This window comes from Megascapheus bottae, chromosome 3, assembly GCF_031878675.1.
Source record: "Megascapheus bottae isolate mThoBot1 chromosome 3, mThoBot2.hap1, whole genome shotgun sequence".
In the NCBI taxonomy this organism is placed as follows: Eukaryota; Metazoa; Chordata; class Mammalia; order Rodentia; family Geomyidae; genus Megascapheus; species Megascapheus bottae.
Window position 1 is genome coordinate 20852620 of NC_143511.1, and position 19950 is coordinate 20872569.

The 19950-nt window shown below is 35.3% G+C and overlaps 1 long non-coding RNA gene across 1 annotated transcript in view; it reads left to right on the plus strand.

Annotated features, from left to right (window-relative positions):
• The window catches only part of LOC150065042 (uncharacterized), a 66500-nt gene extending 59473 nt beyond the window's left edge, over positions 1-7027 (plus strand). The window contains exons 2-3 of the long non-coding RNA XR_016534731.1: positions 3326-3437; positions 6249-7027. This is a non-coding gene — a long non-coding RNA (uncharacterized LOC150065042). The remainder of the gene's footprint in view (positions 1-3325; positions 3438-6248) is intronic.
• Positions 7028-19950: the final 12923 nt, after the last annotated feature.

Below are 19950 nucleotides of genomic sequence, written 5' to 3' on the forward strand. Positions count from 1 at the left end.
AGGACAAAGAAATGAAGCAAAATTGTAGAGGTGCTGATTTTGAAAGCTCTACATCACTTCCAGCCCTGGTTGCTAATCTAGGGATGGTTGTAGGAAAGGCCATCTCATCAAACTACTTCTGATTTTTGAAGTGGAAGGAAAAAAAAAATAACTGATTAGTCAAGTTTAATCTTGAGCTCCTCAGTGATTTGGGAAAAGAACATAGAAAAAGTCTTAAATTCTTAGCCCATCCAACAAGAACATTTAATGGTTAATAACATTTAATGATTAAAAAGGATTTGAATGACCAGTTCCTGTGACAATATATTATTATTAAATTAAAGGTGAGAGAAATAGAGGGAAAAACATTTCTTTTCAGGGTGAAGATTCATGACATAGTTTATTGTGTTTGATAAGGTGTTTCACGTCCCAGACAGTTTCTGTTTTCTGGAGCCATCATTACAGGCTTCTAGGTGGCTAATACATTTGCTTGCAATTTCAATAAATTCTACAAATATATATAAGTGACTCAGCTTTTCACAAAGCACAGTCAAGAATCCTGGGTAGACAAATCCTGTATTTATGCTGAATCTTACATCAGCAGCCTTTGTGAAGAAGGGGAGGGAAGAGGAACTGATCTAGTCTACCCAGCCAATCATGTGTCATCACTGATTGGAGACAAAGGTAATGCAATATACTTGAGTTTCAGCATCAATAGCTTCTTCTTTGCTGTTTCTTGGTTTTCCTTAGAGGACATCAGAAGATGGCTTTTTATTTTCTTTGTATGTGTGTGGGAGTGGATTGAGAACTCCAGCTCAGTGATTACAGAAATCTGATTACAGATGTGGAAGATGACAACCCTTAATAAGCAGGAAGCAACATCTAAATCTTATATGTGAGTCAAATGTGACGCAAGCAATAAAGGAAGTTCAGTTTATTCCCTCACTAACAAAATGGCATTAATTCCTGAGTGCTAGCCTTAATAAATATCTGATCACACAGCCTATGCACTTATGTTATATTAAATCATTGTCATCATCAAAACCACTACCATCATCATCATCACCATCACCACTTTATAATCAAAAAGTGTTATTTACTCTTGGAAGCAATTTCACATTGATGATGTCTTTGGCTCTCACAGATAGGCAGGCTGACATTGCTGTGGTTCATTTTATACATGAGGAAATCAAGGCACATCGCCATTAAACAATTTACTTCAAGTTATCTAGCTAATTAGTATCAGATTGGAGCCTCTTCACTATCAGACTTTTGGGCTCTGCGATTGCACAGAAAAATTCAACTTAGAAATCAGCATCCTAATTTATATCCTAGGCAAAAATAGTGAAAATATTATTAGTGACTTTAGCAGAGATTTCAATACAAGCTGCATAAAATAAATGCTTATGGTTAAGCTTCTCCTTCTCGATGAAGACTTTTTATAAGGATATTTTGAACAATATATTTATTTGCCCCTCAAACATACACTAGAAGGCATCATAGTAGTAGCAGAAGTTTTCAGAACTTCAGAAAAGTGGACGTACATATGTTAACAAGGTATCACCTACTAAATTAGAATAGTTACTTTACTCTTTAATTTTAATGTTTAATAAAACAACCTTGTGCATGGAACCTAAATTCAAAACAGGGTCTTTTCTGCGTTAGGCGAAAATCCTGATGGAGAAGATAAAATTGAGGTTAACCTGTGGTTGTGAAATCCACGACTAAGCCTTTGCTCATAAATGGGGTATAATCACTAAGGACTCTGCATTTGCCAAATGACAAATTAAACTGAATACACTTGCTCTGGAATAATGATTCTACCTATTGTTTATATAAAGAAAAACACCTACCTCCAAATGTGCCTCAGTTTCCTCTCAGAGTTGGCCCAGGTGATTTCCAAATTCAAATTTGGCCTCTGAACTTGACCACGGACTTTAGAATGTGAATCTTGTAGCTTCTCTTTAAAATGTTAGTTCATTTTCTGTATCATTTAAAGGACATAGGAAAAATCACCAAAGTTATTGCTGGTCTTTTATTACTTTGCTACTCTATGAATGCTTTCCTTCATTTCATCAGATCCCAGATAGCTTTTTTTTTTTTTAGTTCATCTCAAGCACCTGAAATAAAATAAGTTCTGAAAGTTTTGTTAATGTCTGATGGTACTAGAGGAAGTAGAAGTTAACTTTGCCAAGCAATTGTCCAAAACTGGCTTCCATTTTACAGGTCTAACCATATTGTCTATATGTCTATATTTTGTACATATAGTACCTTTTATGAAAGAGAGAGAAAAATACAAAATTTTTATTTTCTTCCATATATGTGATACTTAATGAGACTGTTCTATTTTCTTTCACATCGTGTTCTTTTTAATTTTTCCAGTGATCTTGCTATTTGTGTTCATGGGAAACTGAAGGAATGGAGGGAGATGTTTATTTCCAAAAGGGGTCTGAGAGCATAATCAGGGGACAGAAACTAGGAGATAGTCATGCATGCATACACACTTCCCTTAAGGCCCCTCTTCTGTGAAACCACAATATTTTAATTTCCTGCTTTTCACTCTTTATGATGAAGAGGTTCTATTAAATAGGTTTATTTATTTATTTTTGCAAAGGATGAAAGTCTTGTTTCAATCTTGTTCGAGGTATGATGCTTAATTCCACAAAGGAACAAAAAATCATCTTGGTGGCTAAATAATAAAAAAGGCTGATTGTTTACTGAGTCAAGTAATAAGACTTAATGGTGTGTCATGATCCAATCTCTCCTTAAGTCTAGAAATTCTTATCCAACTTAATGATGGCATCTGTTAGGAGAAGAGCATTTTCTATGCTATATCTTTGTAACAACCCCGGGATCTCAGGGAACCAAGCAAGGGGAAAAATGTAAATGGGTGCAATCCAGTAGGAAAGTTACACTTAGACTCTCTCTTTAATAGGAACTTGATTTGCTGGCAGCCAGCAATCCTCCTCCAAGACACTGGTTACATCTGCTGCCCTTGGTAAGGACGGACCCCTTAATCATTTCTTTTTCTTTTTCTCTTTTTCTTTTCTCACATCAAAATGACTGCAGGCTGCTGGTACAACACAAGTCTTTCTCAAAAAGCCCCTTTGAACAGTTTCACACAGACGGAAGGCCCCAGTTGTGTTTTACCTTTTCGTCTTAAATGCAATTTGCTAAGATAAGGTAAAAAGGAACGCAGAGTAGAGGAAGAACAACAGATCAATCCAGTGAGACAAAGGTGATCTGATTTTGTTGACATTCACTCAGGAAGAGTAATGCTCTGGCAGGGTTTTATTTCAGTTTACATTTGTCAACTTGAGAAAAATCATCTCTTTTCGCTCTTCAGTAAGTCCATCTCCGTCGTGACCGTACCAGTTGTTGGTTTGTGTTATTGGATGGTGGATATCAGTTTCCATACTGGAGGAAGATGGGATACTGGAATCGGGGAACTACTACAGGTGATAAGTTCAATGTTCTTCCCTCTAAATGTCTCGGGCTATTGATGTGACAGAATATGACTTATGTGTCAGAGACTTGAGGATTTCATAACTATTCTATTTGCAGTGGTCTACCACTGCAGCTCACTTTATTTTTATCTATTTTTAGTCTATGTTAGTCTATTAAGTTGAACAGGAAGGTAAAAATAACTTTCTGGTTATTTTTTATTTTATTTTAGTTTTTTATTCAGGGCTAACTTGGGAAATATAGCTCCTAATTCAACACTGAAAGTTATTTGATGCTATTTAATTCTGCAGATGAATCAAGGAATGTGAAAGGAAAGAAAGAGGTCAGCTAGCTCAACCTAGCAGTTCAACTGAGAAGCTATTTTCTTCTTCAATATTCTTGACACTAAATCATTCTTCCTGCTTATATATGTGTAGGTATTTGGCATAAGCTTTACAACAGTGATAGCAGCCAATCTACCTCTATGTAGTTGCAATAGTAAATTACTATAATATTGCATTATATAACAATTTAATCTTATGTAATATATAAATGATATAATTGTATTTTATATTTATAGAAATATATTAAATTTTCACATTGATATTTTCACATATGATATTATATAATAATTATATTAAACAACATTCACTTCTATAGAACATCCCTATGATAAGGAGAGAACAAAGGAAGAGAAATTATTGCATCCTTTTCACATCTTGTTATTAGTACAGAATTACAGACTGAATTCTGTTTAACTATGTATTTAGTCTTTGTACCTAATTACATTTTTGAATTTCAAATTCCAATTGTTAATGTTTATTGTGTGTATATTTGTCAGCTCTGAGGCTTGAACTCAGGGTATGGGCCTAAATGCTCAAGGACAGTGCCCAGGCTCTGAGTTCAAACACTAGGATCCTCTCTCTCTCTCTCTCTCTCTCTCTCTCTCTCTCTCTCTCTCTCTCTCTCTCTCTCTCTCTCTCTCTCTCTCTCTCCCTCCCTCCCTCCCTCCCTCCCTCCCTCCCTCTCTCTCTCTCTCTCTCTCTCTCTCTCTCTCTCTCTCTCTCTCTCTCTCTCTCTCTCCCCCCCCCCTCCCTCTCTCCCTCTCTCTTGTTCTCTTTCTCTCTCTTGTTCTCTCTCTTTTTCTCTTTTTCTCACATATTAATATGACATTTATGTGTTCCTAGTTTCTGATTTCAACATATCAGCTTAGGATTTTTAGTTACGGAAGTTTTCTTAGTTGTGAAAAGTTTATTTTTTAGTTGTAAAGGTGATGTACAGTTACATAAGTCAGGTGAGCATTTAACTCATACTTTCCCTTATTTTTGATCTTTTATATTTGTGTTTGCTGTTTTTCCTTGTTCTCATAATTCCATACATTTTAGAAAAAAACTTTCCCTGTTAGCTGCTTACAAATAAGATAGAATTTTCTTTTGCCAGCCTTGGGGCTTGAACTTGGGGCCAGAGCTTTCCTTGGGCTTTCTCAAGGCTAGATCTCTACCACTTTAGCTACAGCACCACTTCTGGCTTTTTGTTTTCTACTTATGTGGTACCAAGAAATTGAACCTGGCCTTTGTGCAAGCACTCTACTACTAGGCCAATCTCCTGGCCCCAGATTTTTACAAGTAATACTCTTAGAATTGGAAACTGAAAATTATCAGCTAAAATGAGTGAAATGAAGGTCTACATACATGGAATGGTAAATCTTGATAATGGATCAGAAAAGTCACTTCTAAACACTATGTTGTGTAATGGTTCAATAAATTCAATGCAAATATAAGCACTTCAACTAGCTTTTAGAAAACATGAAGTTGAAAACAAGATTCTAAAACCTATCTAGAAGGCCCGAGTAAATTTCAACAAGAATTTCAACTTCAATGGGGCCGGGAGTTTGGCCTAGTGGTAGTGTGCTTGCCTAGCATGCACAAAGACCTGGGTTCGATTCCTTGGTACCATGTACATAGAAACAAGCCGGAAATAGTGCTGAGGCTCAAGTGGTAGAGCTCTAGCCTTGAGAAAGTCCAAGGGCAGTGCTCAGGCAATGAGCTTAAGCCCAGGACTGGAAAATGAGCTTCACATACATCAAGGTAATCTAGAGAAGGGATGTCAAAATTTAGAAAGAAAAAACAATTTAAGCCACCAGTCAAATGATCCACAAGAATTAATTTAAAATGGGTCAATCATAGATCTAAACTTAAAAACACAAATTGTAAGATCTTTAGAGAATCATATTGTAACTTATTGGCAGGCAAACTTTTATACAACATAAAAACCCCAAATCATAAAGTTCATTGGATTTCATCGTAAAGTTAAAAAGTAATCTCCTTGATCAAGGATATTTGTGCATACCTACAATCCTACCCTTGAAGAAGAGACAGGAAGATCACAAGTTCAAGCCCAGGTAGGGTTGTGCCAGAAATTTAAGACATTTACATTGACATTTTGTCTCAATGAAACAAGAACTAGAAATACATGGATGTATCCCTCACAAGGGTTCCATACTCAGCACTCTGAAACAGGTCTCTGACAAACAAGAAGTCCTTTTAAAGATATTAATAAGGAAAAAAAAGACAAGCCCTAGATTATTACTAGATGTATACCAAAATGGAATTATACCGAAACTGTATAAGGCACTAACTAATTTAATGGCACTTGAACACTTAAAACTGGAACATTTAGCAGTATGTAGTTTATAACTCAATAAAACTGATTTTTTTTAAAAAAAGATAATCTTTTTTTCCCTTAGGCATTTGTTTGTGGTAATTTTCACATGGAGAGATTTGAATTTTTACACAGTCAAAATATATCAATCTTTCCCTTCACAGCTTTTGAATTTTGTGTCATGTCTGGAGAAGCTGCACATTTCGTGGGAAGGCCAGTTAACAGAAGGTTTTATCGTGAAGTTTTTGGCATCAAATAGCCAGCAAGAGGCTCTTCACACTTGGCAAATTATTTAATGTCTCTATTTTGTAATTTCTACATTTTAAAATCTGGATGATTAAAGTTCCTACCTCAGTGATAGACAGCTAGATAGAATGTTGTCAAAGTATTGAGAGCTGTAAATGGACCTTAGATAGCTAATTAACTCCAGCTAGTTTTATTTATCCTACTTTCTTAGAGAAATGTATTAAGGCTAAAGATTCTAATGAACCTTTTTGTACCCACTACTCAGTTTTGGCAAGTTATAATGTCCTACCAAATTTAAGTCAGATATTCTTACTTGAAAAAATAGAAACAAAGAAAAAATGAGTGTGTGTGGGGGAAGTGGGAGTAAAACATGGGAAGGGGTTAGATTGTTCAAGAAGTAATGAATCCACTACCTGATGAATGCAACTCCAACCCCTTTGTACATCACCTCCAAAAGAAAAGAAAAGAAGAGAAAAAAAAAGAAAAGAATTAAGGCCCTTTCAATGTGCTTTGATTCAAACATTTCTCTAGCCTATAGATGTTCACTTAGTTGAAATGTGTGTGCATTCTTTTTGTGTCTTGAATTTGTACTCTCTAATTGAGTAAATGTAAAAAAATATTTTTATACATGTAAAACCATTACATTTAATATTACCATTGTATTTTAAAGTTAAATTTTATCCAAACAAACAACACACTGTGAGTTACGATATGGAACTTGTATTTTTTGCTAACATAAAAGGTGATTTTATGTTTCACATGTTGTAGAGATATTGTGCATTTTCATTTTTTTAATTCCATTTTTTATCCCAACTGGGCTTTATTTCCACTGTAAATTATGACATCTGGAGTGAAATACACAATTTTTTGAATATGGTATTGATTCATGTATATATTATATAGTATATATGTGGTTTGAAAGTTTCTGTTTTAAATATACTAACTAAAGGAAATTCCATTCCTGTATTTTGTACAGCAGAAATTTATAATGTTAAATATTCCTATATAGACCTTTCTTTGCTGAAATATAATAACATAACAATTGCACATATACCATGTTGACGTTTCAATACATATATACACTGTGCAATATTGAAATCAGGGTAAATGCTTCTGTATACTCAGGCATTTATAATTTACAGCGAGAACACTTAAAATCTTTTCATTTACCTTTTGGAAATACTCAGCACATCATTGTAATGTATACTCACCTCACTGGCCTCAGAAAAGCCAAACTGTTGATTCTTTAGGGTAACTACAAATCAGAATCCATTAGTCTCTTTTTATATGGTAGTTTTCATTTTAATGGATATCAATTGCAAAGAAAGCTTTTGCCATGGATTTTTAAAAAAATATACCTATTGCTTTTATTATAAAATGGCACTTGCCCACAATAAAAAACCTTGAAAGAAAACTGATGCTATATTTACTCCATACTTCATGGTACTTTAGCTATGCAAAAAATGCATACCGACCTTGGGAAAAGTCTGGGCTTATCCAACCCTAGATGTTTTGGAACAAAATTAGCTCTTTAATGCTTCCAGTCCTTCCCCCCCACTTTTTAATGTCAGTGCCATGGATTTTTTTTTTAAATTTAGGTACGTGATGCATTTGCTCATTGGCTAGCACTCTATCAACTGTGACACACCTCCATTCCGTTACTATGGCTTTTACATAATACATAATATATTGTCAGATTAGCCCCCTGCATTGGTGAGGTTCCCACCTCTCCTACTCCTTATTATTCAACAGCTGTAGAGAACCTACCTGGCAAGGGAAAAGTCCTGAGTTAAGTACCACTATATATATATACATATATATATATTCATAAGTAAGAGATTCTTCAAAGAATACTATTCAGTGTTTTACCTTAAAGCACAGAAATACATAAATATTATTTTAGTTGCATTGGTATCTGCTGGATATCTAGAAATAAGGTTTTTTAATAGTAAATAATTATCTCTAAAGAATGACCTGGAGCCCGTGAAAATATTTTAATTTGTATTTTGTACCATGGCATACATTACTTTCACAATGTAAAAATCTTCCCAGGACAATTAACTCCAGAGTGGATACTTAAGTTTTGTTTTTTTGTTTTTTTTTTTTGCGGGAAGGTGGTCATAGGGCTTGGACTCTGGGCCTGGGCGCTGTTCCTGAGCTCTTCAGCTCAAGACTACCATCCTATCCCTTGAGCCATCCATCATTTCCCCCTTTCTAGTGATTAATTGGGGATAAGAGTCTCACTGTCCCGGCTTTGAACTGTAATCCTCAGATCTCAGCTTTCTGAGTAGCTAGGATTACAGGTATGAACTACTGTGCCAGGCTTGATACCTAGGTTTTATAACAGTCTTGCTAGCTCTATAGTTCAAGTCAAAAGCAGGTGATCCAGGGTTCAAAAATGGGAAGCTAGACTGAGTTTTCTTCTCAAGTATGTAGATAGTCAGAAATTCTTGGACTTGAAAAGTAACCAAGAAAAATATCTCCCTAAAAGTTATTAGTCAAAGTCCTAGCACTAATTTGGTAAGAACTAATTTCCAACCTGTTAGTAGACAGTTAATCTAATTTCTTTTGGGATCAAAAGCAAAATTTCTGAAGAATTATTTTTTACCTGATTATAGGTGTAAGGGAAAAATGAATTAGTATACAGATTCCATGAAATTATTTTTTAAAAGTAGGATCATTCCAAGACAATACCTTGTTTGAGTTCTCCCTGGAATCTGCCACCTTTGGTTAATATACTTATGTACACTTGGATAACACTCCAAAGTATATATTTATATAGTGATGAATTAATTTTAGCTTCCATATATGAGAGAAAATAGTCATCCTTTCTCTCTCTAGGCATTACTTCACAGGGACTTTTTTTCCCAGGTCATCCCATTTCTTGGGAATGATTTCTAATAGATAAGTAATATTCCATTATGTATTCATACAACATTTTCTTGATCCATTAATTCATTGAGGTGAATCTGGGCTGGTTCCATAACTTAGCTAAGATGAATGGTGCTGCAATGAAAATGGTTGTGCATGTGGCCTTACTGTATTCTAGCTTGTAATCTTTAGGAGAAGTGCTTTAGAGAGGAATTGCTGGATCGCATGGTAGATTTATCTTTACTTTGTGGAGGAAACTCCCTAATTGCTTTCCAGAGTGACTGAATTAGTTTACATTCCACCAACAGTATATTAAGGTTTTATTTCATTTTTTTTTGTTTAGTTTTTGTTTTTTGTTTTGGCAGTCCTGGGACTTGACCTCAGGGCCTGAGCACTATCCTTGGGGTTTTTTCTCAAGGCTAGTGGTCTGCCACTTAAGCCACAGCACCACTTCCACTTCCAACATTTTTTTATGTATGTGGTACCAAGGAATTGAACCCAGGTCTTCGTGCATGGCAGGCAAGCACTTTACCACTAAGCCAGTCTCCGGGCCTACATTAAAGTTTCTTTATGCCCAAATGCACATCAGCATCTCTTATTGTCTGTATTTGCAATGATGGCCATTCTAATCCAGGTGAGAATCACTCTTAGTGTTGTTTTGATTTGTATTTCCTTTATGATCAGAGATGATGAACATTGCTTCATATGTTTGTTGGCCATTTTTGTTTCTTTTGAGAGGTTTGTAATTAGTTCTTTTGCCAATTTATTAAATAATTTGGTGATCCTTTATGGGTTTCTTAAGCTCTTTGTATATTCTAGATAATAGGCCATCTCTGTGATATATATATATATATATATATATATATATATATATATATATATATCTGGCAAAGATCTGGCATAGCTGTAGCTCAAGGGGTTGGGTGGTAGCATTGAGCTGAAGAGCCCAGAGACAACGTCCTGTCCCAGGAGTAGGGCAGTAGCCTTGAGCTGAAGAACTCAGGGACAGTGCCTAGGCCCAGAGTTCAAGCCCCAAAATGGCAAAAAAGTAATAATACAATAAATAAAATAAATAATAATAATAATAATAAAATGAATACTTAATTGTATTTAAATCACAAAGATACTTTTTTATTTTAGCTCTTTAAAAAAGAAGCATGCAAAATTTCCATATTTATCATGATAAATGTCCTAAACAACACATTTCCTTGTATTATATAGCATACTTTAAGGACTTAAACCTACTATAATTAGAAGTTAATATAATTTTTAACAAATAACCTTGCGATGTATCTTCTGAAATGTTAAAGTTTGCTGTGAAAATTTACAAGAACAGATACACATACAGTATCTTATGTCTAAAAAAACTTGGGATCAGTTTTAATTTTTATTTATTAGGGTTTCTGCTTTGAATATTTAACCTTTTGAGGAGGTGATGTCTTTATTAGTTAAAATAGTGGTTCTTTAAAGTTATAACAATCTTATATCTCTCAGGAAAGTTTGATAAATGGCTCATGAACATCTTTCCTCTGTCATCCTCATTATATTCTTGGAATGCTTCGATTCTTAGAAAGGTGAATTGTTGGACATTCAAACTACCTTTGGTAAGTTTTATGATCTTATGCCAATTTCTCTTTCTTTCCTTATCCTCTCTAGGTTTTCATTTAGAATGAATGCATGAATATATGAGGGTTTTTTTTTTGCCTATTCTGATTTCAGGGTCACGGTACTACCCATTCAGCCACATATCAGTCCCAGTTTTTGGATGGTTAATTAGAGGTGAAGTCTCCTGGACTTTTATATCCTGTCTGGCTTTTAATCACAGTACATATCACAGTATTCATAGGAACACAGTTGTAAACCATTCTCCTGCCTGAAAGTAATTCTTAGACTGTTTGACTACTCATCCACTCATTTTCAAACATAATTTATTTTCAGCTGCTTACTCATAAATAAGTAGAACTCTACTGTCACCAAAACTTGTCTCTAGTAATCATATCCAATTCCCTTTGTTTTCACTGAGGATTCTTGGAAACCTTTCCTTTCCCTACTTTTTAGTTTTTATCTTTTGCTGTGGGGCTTGAACTCAAGTCCTGGGAGCTGTCCTTGAGCTTCTTTGTGCTCAAGATTAGTGCTCTACCACTTGAGCCACAAAACCCTGTCCTACTTTTGAATGGTTAATTGGGGTTAAGGGTCTCACGGGGTAACCTCGATGCTCACAAGGCAATATGTTAGAAATGAACTTTACAACTTGAGAAGGTGTGGTAATAGGGAGGGAAGAGGTGAGAAAAACGTGGGAGGGTGTAACAATGTTAGACAAGAAATGTACACACTACCTTATGTATGTAACTACAACCCCTCTTTACATCACTAAGAAAATAAAATTAAAACATATTAATAGAAAGCAAAAACAAAAAGAAAGAACAACAAAAGATTCTCATGTGAACTTTTCTGCCTTGAACTGTGATCCTTATCCTCAGATCTCAGCCTCCTGAGTAGCTAGGATTACAGGTGTGAGCCACCAGCACCAGGCCTGTTTTCCATTTCTTTTTTTTTTTTTTTTGCCAGTCTTGGGCATGGGCTCAGGGCCTGAGCACTGTCCTGGACTTTTTCAAGGCCTCAGCACCACTTCAGGCTTTTTTCTATGTATGTGGTACCGAGGAATGGAACCCAGGTATTCGTGCATGCTAGGCAAACACTCTACCAGTAGGCCAAACTCCCGGCCCGTTTTCCATTTTTTTAAATGTACAACTCTACTGCATCAGAAATGATTCAGACCTAGAAAAATCTCCCCTTCTCTTAGGAGAAGACCCATTTTGGTCCATTTGATCTGGCACATGTGCTACCATACAGTAAGAAATAGCAGACTGACTATTAACTAACCCATAGTTAAACACTATGGAAGGCTACATTTAGATCCAGTTAAACTTCTCAGTTCAGGTTTCCCAGTATCTGTGTATTATTCTAGGAAAAAAAAACCCAAAAACAACAACAAAAAACAAACAGGCTCACTTGTGGCCAAAGAAAAGGAATTGTATTATATTTTTGAGAGATTTATAATAATTCTGTGTTTGTAAGCAAGCAATAGCTTTCTGTTTTCAAGGATTCTTAACTTTTTTTTTTTGTCAGTTGTGGGGCTTAAACTCTGGGCCTGGGCACTGTCCTTGAGCTCTACAGCTCAAGGTTAGTGCTCTACTGCTTGAGCCACAGTGCCACTTGTGGTTTTCAGGTGGTTAATTGGAGGTAAGAGTGCTTGGCTTGGCTTTAAGCCATGATCCTCAGATCTCAGCCTCCTGAGTAGCTAGGGTTATAGGTGTGAGCCACTGGTGCTCTGCTGGATTCTTATCTTTTGATAACTAGAAAGTATCTGTATGAGATGGACAGTAATGGAGACACGGGGCGAATTTTCTTTTTTAAAGCTTTGGGAAAACCACTGTCAAACTGCCCAACACGAGTGATAAGAGCTCTTTGATTCAGTTTATATATAATTTTCTGGCAAGCTGAATATGATCCATTTTAACACTTACATTTTCCTGCCAACACCTCTGTGGTATGTTTTGACATATGGTCTCATTTTTGTGATCTTTTAGCCTTGTATCTTATAATAGAGCAAGTTAGTACCCGGTAGGGCTTAGATGCTATACAAACATCTTACCTGGAGACTCAGAAAATGAATAGGATTATTATAAAGACAGTAGTTGCCATGTCAGTGACTAAAACTTAATTTGCTAAGTTTCACAATAACTTTAGTCCTACTCTTGATACTCTTAATTCAGTGCTTTTAGTAAGTGGGAAAAACTTTATGGGTTCTCTATGCCCTTCTCTCAGGCTGAGGGTCACTAAAAAGACACAAGAGCATAAAAATGAAAGGAAAATCCCAAAGCAGATACATTGTACTGTATTTGCAACTTTGGATCAAAACTGAGTTGTAGAAATTTTGAAGCTTATTTTCACAAATAAGTGTTATCTCAGGAGTGTGCTCATTACATATAGCAGCAGTATTTCTGAAATAGTTATGTTTGCCTCACATTTAATTTTAATTTTTTCTTATATGAATAAAATCTGGAGTTTATTTAGGCTAGATTTCTGTAATAGCTTTTTGACTGACAGGTTCTTTTTTGTTATATTTTTATTGCAAGGGTTACATTATATTCACCAGATAGAAGGTGCATTACTTCACAAACATTGATACCTTTTTCATGTCTTGGTCCCCATTTCCCTCCCCCCATCTCGCCCCTCTTCTTGTTTTCCCTCTTTCCCTATTTGATTTCAAATAACCAATTAAGCATTTATACAATATATAAGATAACAAGGTAAAATACTGTAACAATATGAGATAACCAAGGACAGCAAAAGAGATGAGAGATAACATAGTACATTAAGGACAACAATCATTCATTATATGGCTTTTGTTTCTATATCCTGGAGGTCCTTTCAATTAGCGTCATACGATATGGCCTTATGTATGTAGGTTTTCTCTATCTCTGCTAGGAGAGCCCGAGGTTTTTACTGGTTATGACAAATAAGGGAAACCATTGAGCCTATGTTCCTTTGAGTCTGGCTTACTTCACTTAATATGATTTTTTTCTAAGTCTTTTCTGATAGCCAGATTTGGGCTTCATTGTTTGCTCTTTATGCCAGAAAGCTACTGCTGCTGCTGCTGCTTCCTTTCTTCTTCTTCTTCTTCTTCTTCTTCTTCTTCTTCTTCTTCTTCTTCTTCTTCTTCTTCTTCTTCTTCTTCTTCTCCTCCTCCTCCTCCTCCTCCTCCTCCTCCTCCTCCTCCTCCTCCTCCTCCTCCTCCTCCTCCTCCTCCTCCTCCTCCTCCTCCTCCTCCTCCTCCTCCTCCTCCTCCTCCTCCTCCTCCTCCTCCTCTTCTGCTTCTCCTCTTCTGCTTCTGCTTCTTCTGCTTATTTTAGAAAATGTTTTTTCCTTCTTTTTTTATTGTCAGGTAATGCATAGAGGGGTTAGAGTTACATTTGCCAGGTAGCAGGTGCATTACTTCTCACACATTGATACTCCTTCTAATGTTTTTGTCCCCATTCCCCTCCCGCCCCCTCCCAATCATCTTGTTTCCCCCCTTCCCTTTCCTATTCCAAATGAACAAATTAACATATATACAATATACCAGGTAACAAAGTCAGATACAGTAAAAATATGAGATTAACCAAAGGGCAAAAAAGAAAAGAGAAATAACATAGTACATTAGGAACAACAATCACACAAGATAAAGCTCTTGCTTCCATATCCTGGAGATCCTTTCATTTAGCCTCATCTTATATGACCTTATGCACCTAGGTTTTGAGCTATTGTGATCCTCTGCTAGGAGAGTCCTAGATGTGTACTAATGATTACACATGAGGGAAATCATTTTGCCTATGTTCCTTTGGGTCTGGCTTACTTCACTTAATATGATTTTTTCCCCAAGTCTTTCCATTTCCTTATGATTGGGGCAAAAGTCATTCTTTCTGATGGCAGCATAGAATTCCATTGTGTATAAGTACCACATCTTCTTGATCCAGTCACCTACTGAGGGGTATCTGGGTTGGTTCCATATCCTTGCTATGTTAAATAATGCTGAAATAAACATCATTGTGCTAGTTGCTTTACTATGTCCTTGTTTCTGAACTTTTGGGTAAATGCCAAGGAATGGAATTGCTGGGTAATAGGGTAGCTCTATGTTTGGTCTTCTGAAGAACTGCCATACTGCTTTCCAGAGTGGTTGAACAAGTTTACACTCTCACCAACAGTGTAGTAGTGATCTCTCCTGGCCACATCCCCACCATTATCTGTTGTTATTAGATTTCTTGATCATGGCCATTCTAATTGGAATGAAGTGGAATATCAAAGTTGATTTGATTTGTATTTCTTTTATGGCCAGAGATGTCCAGCATTTCTTGATGTTTATATGGGCAATTCTTATTTCCTCTTCTGTAAAGTCTGTCTTTGAATCTTTGGCCCATCTTTTAATGGAATGGTTGTTTCTTTGATGATTTTTTTTGGAGAGATTCATTTTTGTTAGCTGTAGATATATTTTAGATATGAGGCCCTTGTCTGTTGTATGGTTAGTGAAGATCTTCTCCCACTCTATGGGCTTTCTATTTAATTTGCTAGTTGTGTCCTTTGACACACAGAAGCTCTGCAGTTTAATGCAGTCCCATTTTTTCAAACTTTCTTTAATTTGTTGTGTTTCTGGTTCTTTATTAAAAGTTTCAACCTGTGCCAAGGAGACCTGGTATAGCTCCTATCCCTTCTTGTAAAGTTTCCAGGGTATCTACAACACTTTAATTTCTATTCCATTTGTTTTTTAGTATTATCTCATTCCTTCCACTTTAAATTAAATACTCGGCTTGAGCACTGTCCTTGGACTTTCTCAAGGGTAGAGTTCTACCACTTGAGCCACAGCCACAGCACCACTTCTGGCTTTTTTCTATGTATGTAGTACCGAGGAATCGAACCTGGGTTTTTGTGCATGCTACGCAAACACTCTACCATTAGGCCAAACTCTAGGTCCTAGGTCACATTTTTTTTTTTGCATTTTTTTAAATTGTAATTAGTAAAAGGGTTACATGATATTTGCCAGATAGAAGGTGCATTAATTCACATACATTGATACCCTTTCACATGTCTTGGTACCCATTCCCCTCCCCCCCACCCCCCACCCATCTTGGTTTTCCCCCCTTCCCTATCAAATTTCAAATAACCAAATACAAATAAATTCTGGCTCTAACATTTGAATTTGAAACAATCAGTCCCTGTTTAGGCCAGGCTTTGTTACATCTAATTTTGATATATTTACTTTTATCATTATCTACATTTTTCCAGTTTTTATTGTAAAATTTTGTTATGACCTATAGATTTGTTGGTAGTGTATTTTTTTAATGTGGGCATTTTCTAGTTATTGTTTCATTTGTTAGAAACTTAATTCTACTTTGGTAAAAGAATATAATACCTACATATGTAATCTTTTGAAATTTGTTTAGTCTTCCTTTCAGGGACAACATGTGGTCAAATCTGTTTCATAAAATTAAAAAAAAAAAATTAGGGGCTGGGAGTTTGGCCTAGTGGTACAGTGCTTGCCTAGCATGAATAAAGAACTGAGTTCTATTTCTCATTACCACATACACAGAAAAAGCCAGGAATGGTGCTGTGTCTTAAATGGTAGAGCTCTAGCCTTAAGGAAAGCCCAAGGACAGTGCTCAGGCCCCGAGTTCATGTCCTAGAACTGGTCAAAAAATTTTAACCTGTATGAAGTGTGCCATGTATATTCTCATGTATTTATACTGTTGCTATATTCTACACACTGATTTTATATCGATGTGTCTCACATGTGTCAGTTCTCAAGAAAGGGGAACTAAAATGTTTCTTTGGGGTTGTAGACATGTTTTTTTTCTCTCTTTAGGTCATGTATTTATATCCCCCTTCTGTCAGTTCTTTGGTATTTGAACTTTTTTGGTGTGTTATAAATTTAGTATGTGATTGTGTATGTCTAATATGTTTAAAATGGTCTATGATATATGTACATATAGTGAGATGATTATTACAGTAAAATACTATATCTTTCTTGTATTTATGTCTTCCCTAGTAACATTTTAGTATCTAGTACATTTTTCACTGTAGTCCTTATGCAACTGTACCTTTTTAAAATACTTCCCTGACTTTACCTGTTGATATTCAAGTAACAGTCATGTTTCTTTTATGAAAATCTACTTTAACATATACATGAACAGTGACACTAACTTTCTTGTGTAGAATTTATTGGCATATCTTTTCCTAGTGTTATACTGCCAGTCTTTCTATGTTTGTTCATTGATTTATTTAATATTATTTTTGCCAATCCTGGGCTTGAGCTTAGGGCCTGAGAACTGTCCTTGGGCTTTCTCAAGTGCTCTATCACTTGAGCCAGAGCACCACTTACGGATTTTTTTCTATGTATGTGGTACCAAGGAATCAAATCTGGGTCTTCATGCATGCTAAGCAAGCACTCTTCCATTAGTCCAAACTCCCAGCTTCTTTCTGTGTTTATACAGAAAATTTTACAATGGTGAATTGCAAAATAATGAGGGTTTATTTATTTCTCCAGCCTTATCTCTTATATCTTCTAAGTGAAATAGCTAGTTTATAGTCATAATTTTAAAAATATAATTATTGTGGGAACAGAATTATACAAAGTATCTTAGTATTTGCTTTCTTGCTATACATTCTAAACGCTGCTTAGTTATTTGATGCATATAGTTAGGTTTTGCTGTTATTTCTTTCCATACTTTAAAAGTATCCCTCAAGCCAGGCATGGTGGCTCATGCCTATAATCCTAGCTACTCAAGAGGCTGAGATTTGAGGATAGTGGTTCAAAGCCAGCATGCGCACAAAAGACCCAAAGATTCTTATCTCCAATTAATCACTAGGGCTGAAGAGCTCAGGGAGAGCCCCAGGCCCACAGATCAAGCTCCATGACCCACATAAGAAAAAAGTCCCTCAATTATGGTCTATTTCTGTCAGTCCTATTTATTAGCTTATATTTGTCTTTGAGGTCATATCCCTTTTATTTGGGAAATGCTTTTCTTGTATTTATTTTTTCATACCATTAATTACATGTCCATGAAAGTGACTTCTCTTCATTCATTCTGCATGGACTTTAGCTTTTCAGAATGAAGCCTTGATTTTTCAATAGTTTTAAGTCACTTTGGTTTATTAGTTGGCTTTTTCTCTCTTTTACTTTGTATTTTCAATTGCTGATATTTCATACCAACTCAGTATATTTCATATCTCATATATTAAATTTTTTTTTAGAATTTGCTTCTTTACTCTCAGTACTTAGTTATATTTCCATACAATAAACATTATTTTAGTTCCTTTTGTAATTAAGACATTTTATCTATTTTATGAATTCAACCACTGAGTTTATATTTAATTTTTGATTATAGCTTATCATTTCTTGCTAAATTAAACTTTTGTTTATGCTCTTTTCTATATTGATTATTTTATTAACCATGTTTTACAATTTTAATAGAATCATCCTTATTATCTGGATTTTTTCTTCACTCCTTTTCTTGATGTGTCTGCTATTGCTTTAATTATTATATTTTTTACAGAAATTGTGGCAGTTCTTGATAATATTTTTATAATCACAAGGAGGTTGAATGTGATTCATTTACAGACTAAGCTGAGCAGTTGCTAGATCATAGTTTTTGTTAACTTCCATCTTCCTTTGGTTGTTTCTACAAATAAAATTTAATTTCTTGGAAATCCCAGACTTTGGGATTCATATACTTGGGAATTGTATTCTCAACTACATTTTGTTAACTTCTTTTTGTTTTCTTTCCAATGACTGTAAAACTACTGATTTTCATGGCTTTTGTGTTTTTTCTTTTCCTATTCAATTGAATACAATGAAGACTGAACTAAAAAAACCATGTTGAATGCTGAGCTCAATTTGTGGCACTGTTCTTCCCATTTGAATTTTTGCTTCATATATACAGGCTTCTGTGAAAGACCCAATCTGACCCTGTGAGAATCTCAGAAAGGACCTTTGGACTTTTTGCAACTATGCGGTCTGTTTTCTAGACTCTCAGCTTCTAACCTCCTCCAAAATTAGAGAAATGTCTTGATCTGAAAAGCAGTTTGAGAACATGTTAGCTAACCTCTCTTGTTGCCTTCTCTCTGAAATGTTTACCTCTAATTACTGACTTCCCGAACAGCTGTCTAATGCTTACAAACAGGTTTTGTTTTGGGGTTTTAATTTGGGATTCAAAACTATTCCCAAAGGAAGTATTGCTATGCCAAAAGCTATTGCATTGTATCTTATCTAGAAGAAACTACCTCCCTTCAACTTCAAAATTAATATTGCATGAATTCTTTTTCAAGACTTCCCCCAAAAAGTCACTAAAAAGCTAAAAATAGAAATATATTCCTGGTGGAAATATATGGGTAAATAAAATATTTATAAAGTTGTTACTATGAACCAAAGTGGAACTATGCCTTGTCTAGTAAAATGTTTTTAATAATAACACGATTCTATAATAAAATGTGTATTTTTTTAACCAGAGAGAGTGTATCATGCAGTTAGAAACATAAAAGTAACCCTTTGAACTATTAGTGAAAGTGACAGAATGCAATTCTATCCTCTAAAAAGTAAGTTTTCACTCTAATTTGGGATTGCTAAATCTGATCCATACACTTAACTTTGTAAATAAAATTTTATTAGAGCACAGATACATTCCGTCTTTTTATATCCCACAATAGAGAATTTGTGATCTATAATGTCAAAATATATTTATTAGAAATGTATTATAGAAATACATTGTCAATACTTTTGTCATTTTTGTGTTGTTTTGCAGCGGGGTTTTCATTGCTATTGTAGACAGAAAAATTTAAAAGATCTTCCAGAGTGAGATTACTTTTGTATTTTTAAGCTCTTTCTTTGTCTTTCCTGGTTTAGTTTTGGAAACTTTGATTCTTGTGACTGCAGTCTTTAGGAACTGCTGTCCTTACACTGAACTTTTGGCCAGGGTATGATAATTTTTTTTCTCCTCCTATAGTAAAGTCTTGTGCCATTTGTTCTGTTTTTGCTTATCCTGTACAAAATCTTTTCCTGTACACAATCTTAGACTGTGAGTGCAAAACAGAAAAATTTGGAACTGTTGCCAGCATTAGAGCCAGGAAGGATGAACAATCACGTTTGTGTCCAGAGATGTCCCCCAAGGCATTGCCATCTCCAAGACCAACTCTGAGGGAATACTGGGCCATGTGCAG